The sequence below is a fragment of the Artibeus jamaicensis genome, unplaced genomic scaffold (assembly GCF_021234435.1).
Source record: "Artibeus jamaicensis isolate MK-2021 breed Jamaican fruit bat unplaced genomic scaffold, CSHL_Jam_final contig_391, whole genome shotgun sequence".
Taxonomy (NCBI): domain Eukaryota; kingdom Metazoa; phylum Chordata; class Mammalia; order Chiroptera; family Phyllostomidae; genus Artibeus; species Artibeus jamaicensis.
This window is the reverse complement of record NW_026521814.1, coordinates 13875264-13887185: the sequence shown is the minus strand read 5'-3', so window position 1 is coordinate 13887185 and position 11922 is coordinate 13875264.

The window sequence follows — 11922 nt, the reverse complement described above, 5'->3', positions numbered from 1 at the left end:
TCCCATCTAACGGTAACAATAAGAGTCAACATCCAGTGAAGGCTTACAGCCTACCCACCGCCCTGCCAGGAGCCTTCCATGCTGTGTCGCGTTTCATCTGATCCTAGCTCTCTGACTGGCTGCTATTCTATTCCCATTTTGTGAAGGAAGGCACTGAGGCTCACAAAGTGAAACTAGTTTGACCAAATTCAAGTAGTGAACAATCACAGCACTAGGGGCTTGAATTGAAATCACTGCGCTCCTGAGTATGTATACCTGTAATAACAAAGGGTAACTCCGCCCTGAGGAAATGCTTAGGAAAAGGGAACCCTGGATTTTGGAACCCCTGAGACCACACTGAATCTACTAAAACTTTGAGATGTTCAAATTTTAAGACTTACCTGGCAGTAAGTCTCAGTTAAAGTGATTCTCTTGGTTGTTAATTCAGGGCCCTTGTTTTGAGCCAAAGTCAATACCAAATCCTGCAAAATAGGCTTCCGCAGAATTAAAAAGGTGATACAGCACAGTGGGACAAAAGGCCCACCTCTTTGCCTTCTCTACACCCTCTGTCACCTGCTCTATGTTCAATGTGTTAAACCTCATGAGAAAGGGAATACTTAGCAAATTAATAGAAGAAAAATTCTGGCTTTTCTAGCCCATAAAAGGTTGATACCTTCCAGCCATGCTACTGAAAAGAATGGGATTTATGCTGTAACTTTCTTCCCAGATGGGAAAGTGCTTTACAAATAATGGAACGAGCGCAATTCATTGGTAGTGAGTAAATTTGTCACTGTGGATGTTGTATTAACTCTCTAAGGCCAATTCAATTGGGGATTCAATAAATAAGCTCTTTCAGTGTGCCGCATGATGGCCCACTGGTTAGAAAGAGTCCTAAATAAATAGCAATTTGATCCTTTGCCACCTTGAATTCTTTAATCTTTGAAACCTGCTTTTGAGAAATGTGGAAAGGATTAATTGCCTACATTTTCCAGCTGGAGAAGCTGAAGAACTTGTGCAATAAGGAATAAAACCGGAGATCTCAGGTCTCCTGCAATTATTTGATCATTTTAGCTCATTTCACAACTATCTTCTAGGCTTCTTCCTGAATCATATTTCTATTCTTATTTATTTTTAAATTTTTTACTTATTGACTTGAGAGAGAGAACGGGAGAGAGAGAGAAAGAGAGAGGGGAACAATAATTTGTCATTCCACTTAGTTATGTACTCACTGCTTGATTCTGGTACTGCCCTGACTGAGGGTGGAACCCACAACCTTGGCGCGTTGGGTTGACATGCTAACCAACTGTGCTACCCAGCCAGGGCCCTGGGTCACGTTTGTAAAAGTGATCAGCAAAGCTGTACCTGAAAAAGCTTCCCTGACTCAGCCAGAGTTGTTGCTGTCACGGTTGAATTTGAAACGTCCTCCTTCGGAATTCCGCTCTCACAAGCCTGTTTTATTTTCACCCTTGCCTGGCCATCCTGATTGGTTTCATTCCTTGAAGGGGAACCACTCTGTGCATTATGTACTGGATGCTTCCTTCATACCAAGCTGAGGCTCATTGTTTATTGAGCCAAAGTTGGCACTGAGAATGGAAACGAATGGGAAAAGGATGTGTATTTGAATTCACGTCACGTTATTTATGCCCAGGGACCCATGGCATAGAGCACGTACGTATGAGGGTTTCCTCGCGATTTATTTATTTGTTTACTTTAGGGAACTTAAGTAGTCCCTCAAGAAGTGAACAAATATAGCAGAGTTGGGTTTTGGAGAAGCAACCTAGGTGCCCATCAGTAAATGAATGGATCAAAAAATTGTGGTACATATACACCATGGAATTCTATGCAGCAGAGAGAAAGAAGGAGCTACTACCTTTTGCAACAACATGGATGGAACTGGAAAGCATTATGCTGAGTGAAATAGGCCAGGCATTGAAGGACAAATACCATATGATCTCACCTTTGACAGGAAGCTAAAGAATAAAACAAACAAGCAAACAGAATAAAAACAAAGACACTGAAATAGAGAACAAGTGGGCAGCGACCAGAGGGGAGAGGAAAGGGAACTCAAGGGGAAAAAGGGGGAGGGATTTTGAGGAACAAGTATGAAAGACACAGAGATGAGGACTGGGGGGGGAATGGGAGGGAGGGGGGAGATCGGGCGGGGGGGGGTACGGTGGGATGGGAGAAATAAATTTAAAAAAAAATGTACTTGAAAAGTAACTAAATAAAATAATATTAAAAAAAATAAATTCAAATTCAATGCAAAAAAAATAATAAAATAAAATAAAATAAAAAATAAAAAAAAAGAAAGAACCTTGTATTAAAGAGCAATGTGTGTCACCCTAATTCTCCAAACAGAATTCCCTTGGAAAGGCGAAGCTGGCACCCCTGGCCTTCCTGTGCTGTTGAGATGGGTTAAACATCGGCGGCGGGGAAGAGAAACCCCAAGTCGCAGGGCAAGCTGCTGCTTGTCCTTCTACGGCTACAGTTCTGCAGTGCCACGCCAAAGTCCTGGGAATGCTCTTTCACTCCTGTGTATCTTATGGGGGTGTAAAGTGTCCTGAGGGATTTACTAGAAGCGTTGTTTCATTTTGTTTTAAAGAAACATTGTTTTTATTTTGTTTTAAATAAGAGATATGGATTCGTATTGCTAAGGTATTTTTTTCACCTTAAGTAAGAAAACCGACTTTTCACATGAGCTACTGGGTTTCCCTTCATGAGTAGCCTTGCTATTTTTCACTTGGTATTTTGTTTCTGTGATGCTGCCACACATTGCTCAGTAGTTTGGGGCTTTTCAAAAGATGCTTTCCTGTGAGTAACTTGCCATCTTTGGATATTTGGTGGATGGCATGATATGAAAAAAATGTTTAAGTACTCCACCAAACAATGTACACATCTACTGTGAATTCTACATTAAAGTGGTCTCGAAGCTTGTTACAAACACAGAGGTTTGGTTCATTTCCTCTCCCCACTTGCCTTTTTCCATATTGCAAAGCGTGCTGAATGTGCTGCTTGTCTTGATGCAGACTGTGTTGCTCAGGAAAGGTCTGCGAGGAGGAAGAAAACATAGGCAGTATTGTTCAAAGACTCATTCAGGAGATATTATTTCAGATAGTTAAGTAATTAGACTCCTTTCAAGGGAAATGTAAGTTTTATATTTTTATATAAGAACGTAGCTGTGACTAATTAAGGGCAAAGTCAGCTTAATTTATGTTTAAATTTAGTGTTAAACCTAATAATATATCTGAATTTACAAAAACAAAACCAACTCCAGTTCCAGCTGAAAAGTAGTTCTTTAATTCAGGGTCATATAAACACTTTATAGTAACCAAAATTCTAATTTATAAAATCTTAAAAGGAGTCAAAGGCAAAAGAAAATCCCCTACAAATCTGCCACACTCAAAGCATATACTTCAAAAGAGAACTTTTTTTATCTCCAATTTATCCTGACGAAAATTCTCTTGGGCTTTTATTTCAAAAGATGAAAAATGAACCATGGCCGTCAATGGTGTGAGCTGACTATTTATCTGCACCTATCCAGGGGCTTGCTAGGAAAACCGGGCGAGCGTTTGAATGTGTCACGAGGTGGGTCTGCTGTTCACAAGCCCACATTCCTCAGAGAAGAAATAGGTGAAACACTCAAAATTCAGTTTTAGAACCACACATTTTATTTGGAGGAACAATTGTGTAAGGGCTGATTTTCTTTTCAGGTCAAATATACGTGCCCAATTTTTTAATAAACATATCATACAGCAAATCAATGAATGGTCTGCAATTTTTCCCAACAAAAGCCTCACAAAGCTAATCATTTAATCATGTAAGTTTAAAAATTTATGTGACAAGTGTCTATCTGAAAAATACATATACCTCTACTATTGATTAATTGAGGAATACCATAAGAGCACTAGAGAAACCTTTTATTTCCAGACATCTATGGTAAATGCCTTTACAGAGCAAAGGGTGCCTTATAAAATTAATAATAGCCCTGAATCATTCTCAATTTTAGTTCCCAATTTTCATAGATTAAGCTTTTTTTTCTTTTAAGAGGGTGTGCACCTGTAGGAAATTTTATGCGGCAGGCAGCCACACTGCTATAATCAGAAACCAAGTTCATTTTCGGAGGAAATACACAATGGCGTACGTGCCTCTTTTACGGCCACATCTGCACAGCTCAGGGAAAAGTCTGCAGAGATGTCTGCTGATCACATTACAAGGCTGTTATGAGAGAATAAAGTTGCACCTTTGATGGGCTATTGCCGCTGAGTGAGAGGTCCCCGGTCATTAGAAGTTTTGCATGTCACAGAGCAGAGCAGGTTGGAGACCCAGAAATACTCTACGAAACTTGGCCATTTCCCTCAGATATCAGCGGGCCCATTAAACCAAGATGAACAATGCACACACGCACACACAGAGACGAGGGATAAAGATGACTCCAGTTCATTTCTGACTTTTGCCTCTGTGATGGGATGTCCATTGTGCTCACACGGCGCCTTCAGGACGCCAGCTGAGAACAAAGCTGCTTCCAGGGGCAGTGAGTGGCTTCATTCTACTAATGTCCAGGTGATATGTGAAGCCCATTGTCACAGCACTAATGTGGCAGCAGCCATTTCCTGGCCAACGGACAGTAGCTCAGATGTTTGTGAAATGTGTGACTGGAAAAGGTAATCCTTGGAAACACTTCTTGTTTTCTACTAGTGTCATGGAATGCTAAACACAACCAAAAACCTGGTCTTTCACATTTCAAAAGAAAGTTAAATTGAACACCATATGAAAGATCACAGGACACATTTAAATAAAATTTGTAGGATTTAATTGAAGGTTTTTAGTGATGTGTTTGTGTTCCAGATGTAATATATGGCATGTTATCAGAGAAAGGCCGGAATAAGACAGGGGGAAGCTAGTAATATAAAAAAATAAGTAATTCCAGTTCACTGTCACAACACAGAGAGTGCCCAGAAATTATCCCTAACTGTCCACTGGTCTCCTGAGGTCAAGTCATAGCAGGTCGGAGACCACTGCAGTGGCCTCCAGCCGGGCAGTGGGCCCTGGAGTCAGTGTACGTTGTGAGCAGAAGAACCAGCTCCCGGACACATCGGGCGTACTGAAACGCAGGGGCATGGAGCCAGGCTGAAAACAGAGCCCACAGCGTGATTAAAAATGACCGTGCTGATGGGGAGAAGGTATTAGAAATAATGCACATGGTCTTGTTTAACATTTTGTCAACAATTCCAAATCCATATTATCCAGAGCTATTTCTTTTCTGAATAAAGAACCTGTCTGAAATAAATAAGAATTTATCATTTTCCAGATGACAGTGAAGGTCAGCCTAATAGGTCTGATTTTTAAAATGAGTTACGTTACTTTAAAAATGGTTAAGATTTGAGTTCTAGATAAAACATTTTTTAATCAAAAAAAGGATTCAGTAAAGTCAATATTGATTATTAAGAGTAAAACTGCTAATTGAGGCTGTAAAACCTTTTAAAAACCAACAGGAGAAAATTTCCAGTAAAACCACGATAAATTACTATTAAATAACCAGAATATGTGTGTGGAATTTATTGTCAGTGCCTCAGCCTACCTGCATTTTTTGTAAAGTGGTGTGTTACTGACTCAGTCAGGAAGCCTCTTCCAGTAAGTGCGAGAGCAGCGTCACTCTGGCAAGTTCCCTTGTCAGCACAGAGTTCATCATGTTCTAAAGAAACCCACTTCTTAGATTTCTTATGCTTTTAAGGATTCAGTCTTAATTATTGCTTGTTGTTTCGGTCCTCAGCTCTCTCAGCGCTCGATGCATAATGTTCTTGCACTAAAGCGAAAGCAAAACCGTTTTACTGACAGACCACATTCTGATACTGAACGCAGCATTCTGACAGCGGGGATTCTTGATGACAAGTGACAAAGGGTGAAGAGGGTTCTGCGCTTCACTGTGGCCTTCTTATAAGATCTAACTTGAATTCGCAGTAAATTGCCTTGAATAGGCAAATGCTGGTCCAAATCCCTTGTGAAAGGTGCTTTAATCGAGGTAGAGGCTGGTGCTGATTTCAGGTCAAAGCGCCCAACACTAAATCTGTATGTTCGCATTTAAACACCCTGCTTAAGAACTTTTCATTCCAGAATACTCTGAAGACCCAGGCGAGGCTGAAACCCACTGTCTAGAGCAACGTTTAAATGCCCTGTAATATATTGTTGCTCCCTTCAGAGGTGAGAGGAATTCTGTCCTTCTTAGTAGCTGTGTCTCCTTTCTCCTCTCAGTTCCGTGACTTCCATCTCATGTATCTACTTCTTATTCCTCGGGAAAAAAATCTGTAGCCAATTCACTTTTCTGGCTTCCCAGCCTTATCTGAGGTTTTGTCCACTTATCCAGAGAAAATAAGAGGGAAATAGACATTTTGACAGACAACAAACTGTCCTTCATAATCTTTGCTGATAGGGGCCCTTCCCTACATTGCATGGGTGACATGGAATGACAGTGGTTTTCAAGATTTCCTGAAAATGTTGTGGGAGGTGACCTCCTGAGCTGACTTCAAGCAGGGCTCACCTTCCTGACTGGTGAGCCTCACAAAATGATAGCTTGCACAAGGGCTCACAAAAACCGTATCTGGAATCTACCTCAAAGAATATCTCTTTAAGAAAGTCATTTTGCATGTGAGGAAACGGAGGCTCGGGAAAGTAAGGAGTTCACGGAGGTTTGCGACTAGAGCTCTGTCCCCTGATTTCCATCTCAGAGGTCTCTTTTCAGGACACAGGACACCCGACGGTTTTGCTGATTACTTCCGAGGAGTCTTTTGGTGGAAACTCGTTAAGTGGCTCTTAGAGTTGAGGCATGGGGAGCAGTTTGTATTCGCCCCGAGTTCCGAAGCAGAGTTTCTGAACTGGCAGGAAGGCAAACCCCCAAAATGTGTGGCAGAGGCTTCCATCTCACCAGGGATCTGCACAGGATTCCAGACCCACCGGTCAGCACACTGCAACTCACAGCCTGGTCAAATTTTCTGCAATGAGCATATATTATGTTTATAATAAAAATGCTGCATTATAAAAACAGTACCACTGGCAATAACATCTGCTTTGATATCCGTTATGGTTTATAAAGATTTTTTTAGGTTGTTCATCATATCTTCCCAAAAACTGACATAGTGTTAGTATGAAAAAACTGGGGATAAGAGGGATATAATGATGTGCTTACAAATACTTGACCACTATTAGGTGGTGGGACAGAAACCTGAAATCTAAGCTTTCTGATTTTAAATGTTTCTTCTAAATCTCAGTCCCCTGATGGGAGCTTTGAGATGGCTTTCTTCCTACATTTTCAAGCACCTTGGTAAACTCAGGACTCTGAGAAGTGCAAATGTTGTGGGGTTTTTTTCAACTACCATCTGACTTTCAGTTCTCTTTTTGGTCTCCTCTTTTAAGTCTCTTTTGCATTTAATTTAGATAGAGTAAGATCTCGTGGAGCCTCACTCTGGCCTGGGACGTACACTTCCGCCCGGTGAGCAAGGAGCCCACCTCGGAATCAGGCAGCACTGACTGCGTGAGCATGCGCAGTTAGGACCCCAACTTTTCAGGGACTAAGGCACTTTCTGTGCCTACTTTACTTCTTACCCACCTGTGAAGTAATTATCATCCCATCTCACTATATGTTTAATGAATAAAACTGTCCAAGAAAACAAGTACATAAGAACAGCAACAAAAACCAACAGGGAATTCAGTAATTCACTTACTACTAACTTCACATTCTCCATTCTTCACGTAACACCTGTCAGCTTGTACAGCTAAAATGCTCTTCTCTGTGGATGTCTTAGAACACACAGCAATCTACAATCACAGCTGATGTCTGAGTTCTTGGGACAAAAGTGAGTGCCAGCGTGTCTGGGAACTTGAAGTGAGCTGCCAAAAGCCTCTCATTCCTCAAGAAAGACTTTCTGTTATCTGATGTTGTGGTATTAGCAAGGAGGGAGGATTGCATAAAAGGGCTGGCTTGGGGGTCCTTAGATGGCTCTCCTGGGGGCATTGCCCACCACTACTTGTACTGACACTCAGCTGGGTCAAGGACATGCCTTCAAGGCAGAAGAACTTAAAAGACGCTCCCATCTGCTGCCTGAGTGGCTGCTGTCTTGGCTACCTGTACTGGTGGAAATATCTGTGACACCCCAGTTTTTCAGGTTATATGTCTAGGGCGAATAGGAAAGCTGCAATTTCTATGTCTGTACGTGTGAATGCACATACTGGCACTCACACATATGACAGCGAACATGACTTGGTGATGGAATTCTGGTTTAGGGATCAACTGTCCCAGACTGTGTAAAAACAATGCCAGCATAATCTTTTAAATCACAGTTTTCCTTCCTAGTTTATTTTTATTTTGTTTGTTAAGCTTTTAGTATACACACTATTGTTTTGGTTTTTATTTTTTTCTAATTATTCATACTTCCTGGGACATTTCTACTGGCGTCTTCACTTCAAGTCAAGGACGTGTTTGGTAACTTCACCTCTAAAGTAGAAAACAACATGTTGAATCGACTTCTTCTGTATTCAAAGTGTTATTGTGGAGATAAATGTGCCAGCATTTTACAAACTGTAATGTACAAATGCAAGATGATATGACTACCTATACAATTCATGGGCTGCATTCATGTATGTATGCATTAAATAAATATTTGTTTAGTGTCCATCACGATGTGGTACAATCGTGCCAGAGTGTTTGAGAGTGCCAGAGTTGCCAGAAGAACTTTCTGACTTTTGTTTTGTAATTGTGTACAGTAACTTACCCAGTGGGTAGAATGCCTTTGAAGTTATTTCTAAATAAAAAGAATAACACGCAAAAGGCTTTCAATGTTAACTTTGCAAACAATTGAAGTTAACTGACTAAGATTCAGAACACATACAATTCTATTCAAAGCAAAAGTAGTTTCTTAGCTTCATCATCTGCAAGAAATTTTTCCTAGCAATGAAAGGCTGGGTTGGCAAAATGAAAATTTATGTAGCTATTTGGTGTTTACTTAATTTTGTCATTGCTATCTGCAGTGAAATAGAATCATTTATGCTTATAAATCCTTTTCTCTTTTTATTTTTATTGTTGTTTTGTGGGTAGGATACTCTGAGAGGAGGGATATTGAATAGTCATTTTGGTGAACTACATTGATCAGATGAATAGATTCCATGGGTTAAAGTTTCTGGGTTTTGGTGGCCTTAAATTACATTAGAATCAGTTATTTGAGTTTCAGTGTCAGGATTTTATCTAATGAAATAACTTCTACCTAACTTTACCAAAAACTGTTTCTTTGAATAGTAGAGAGGAAAAAAGAGAGGGAGAGATGGTGAGCAGAGATAATTTTTCTTCAGTAAGCCTATATTGAGGATCTACAGAGAAATACCCATTTCATGATTTCTTGTGTTCTGTATAATGTATCTTTTGTGCCTCATGACACAAAAGGATATATTTATATATACATATATATATATATTGAATAACAGATACTTGAAATGGAGTTTCATACTCTTTGAGGATAATAAGTTTATTTTATCTCTTCCACACATTGCCTGGGTCTGTCCATGTTGTGGACCACTCTCCCTGGTTTCAGGAATTGTAATTCTCTTCCCCCGGTGGCTAAGGATGAGTCGGTGACCTCTGGAATGTGAACCATAGGAGACAAAGCTTGTCTCTGGTAGCAAATGCTGTCTCAGTTTCCTCTCCCTGCCCCCAAAGCATGGTCGGAAGTTCTTGATGAGTAAGACCCCCTCAGAGGAGGGGCAACCTAAGCCAGACTCGATCACTTGGGAGGCCTTCATGGAAGGACTCAGGGGGCTGCAACAAAGAGCAATGGACTCTCGCCCCCCCCCCCCCCCCCCCGGCTTTGACAAAGCCCCAGTCCCCATGTTCTCTGGGAGAAGCGCTTCCTAGCTTAAGTCCAAATACCTGTGTGGGAGGGGTGCAGCTCCTTGCCTTGCTAGAGCTGTGTCCTGGGGAAAAAATCTGGCATCACAAAGACTTCCTGATAAACCTGTGAAATCTGCTCTGCAAAGAGTGCTTTCATTCATATGTTAAGGGTTGGAGCAGGAAACTCTAAAACTCTGCTCCTAACAGACTTTGACTCAGACTAAGCCCTCAGATTTCTTTGAAATGTTATCTACTGTTTGATCCTTGCCGCCCTGTATTCCTGTGTATTACAACCCAATAAAAGCCTTTGTAAGAATGGGCTGAACGCCTTTTTCCCCTGAGAAACTGGCCACTGCTCAAGGCCTTTTTCCTCTGGGAAACTGGCCACCTCTCCTCCCCAAGCAGATCACATCATGTCTCTGTCATGTTTACTCTCATCCATGGCACATGGGGGGACTTGTGAGAAAAGTTGCCCCCATATGTCCATGTTCGTTAAATAAACAAATGTGTGATGAAAGGAATGAACAAATGAACGCACACAGAAACTACCAAAAGCATGACCTTCCGAACACAACTTAAAGAAGAAGAAGAATGTAGTATTTTTCTTGTGTCTTGAGACATAGCACAGTGCTTGACCCATATTATACTTTCGATAAATGTTTGGTGTGTAGTGAATTCCACTGGCAAATGCCAGAAACCTTTGTAAGCCAAAAAGACCTTCATCATTTAGTCACACACATTCCCTCAGTTCACAGAGTAAGAACATGCAGGCTCCAAGAGTTCCCAGTAACTTAGTTTCCAGAATGTGGCTGGTGGTGTCGTTTCCATTTTATATACCAGAAGATTGAGACCCAGAGAGTTTAAATGAGCTCCTCAGTATCACTTAGCTAGTTAGTGGCAGAACATTGAATGGCAATCCTGGCACCTAATTCCTTTGAGAGGGCATTTTGTGGCACCTCAGTATGCCAGCCTAGATGTCGACCTTCAGAAACTCAGGCCTTGTACACTGAACAGAAGGTGGGAGCTTTCGGAAGCAGTGGGGCAATCCAGGATTCTTGCCTTATGATGTGGAAATGGGTGTCAAATCAGAAGCTGGGTTTTGGCAAGCATTACTGTGAATGAGAACAGTTGTATGTCTGTGAATGAATGGACTGTAATAATTGCAGCACCCACCAAAACTAGTGAACAAGGTTCCAGCCAGTACTAAGTGACATCCAGCCAGAATTTTAAGAAGAGCACCACGCACACAGGAAGTCAGCCCGAGCTAGGAGCACAGCTGTGCTGCAGTCACAAAAGTGAGAGTTTGCTGGTGCTGCTCAGGTGTGGCAGTGATGGCTCACAGGCCGGTCTGTGCAAACACAGAGGTCCACGGCAAAGTCAGAGCAATTTCTTTTCTAAGAAGAAAGACAATATAAACACTTTCATAAATTTAAGTTCATTTAATTTGAAGGACTTTGCTGTTAGATCAAGATCTTCTCATGTTGCAGTATTAACATTTCCCTTTTGCACGAAACCAGGACAGAGGAGACTGGATGTGTTCAATGTCTTTACTGGACTGAGGGTGGCAGGAGGCTGGCAATTCTGTGTTAGTCTTCTAATTATTTTTGGAAACTTCGCTAGTTCATGAAATGCCAAAGTAAGGTAACCTAGAGACCACAGAACTTTGCCTCTCTGTCCACTTTTGAGAAAGTACATGGAAACTGCGACCACAAGTCCCAACGACCATCTGTCACGCTCACAACTGCCCGCGACAAAGGGGGTGCAGCCCAGACCACCCTCTCCTGGTGTCTGCAACTTGCTGAGTGTGTTCCGAAGTGAATCGCTTGGCTCCAAAACACAAACAACAGTTCAGTGCACCCAGGTCTGGCTAAGCAGGAGCAACATTGTTTCAAATGGCAGCAAAGGTCTCAGCCAACCTCCCATAGCAGCCCTGGCCTTCATGACGGCTGCTAATTTCAAACCAGAAAGTCGATTTAAGAAACGGAAATTCGCCACGTGACACCAGGGCTGTTTAAGATCACACAGTCTACTCTGATCAATTGCACACACATGGAGCTCTAAAGTCATTAAAG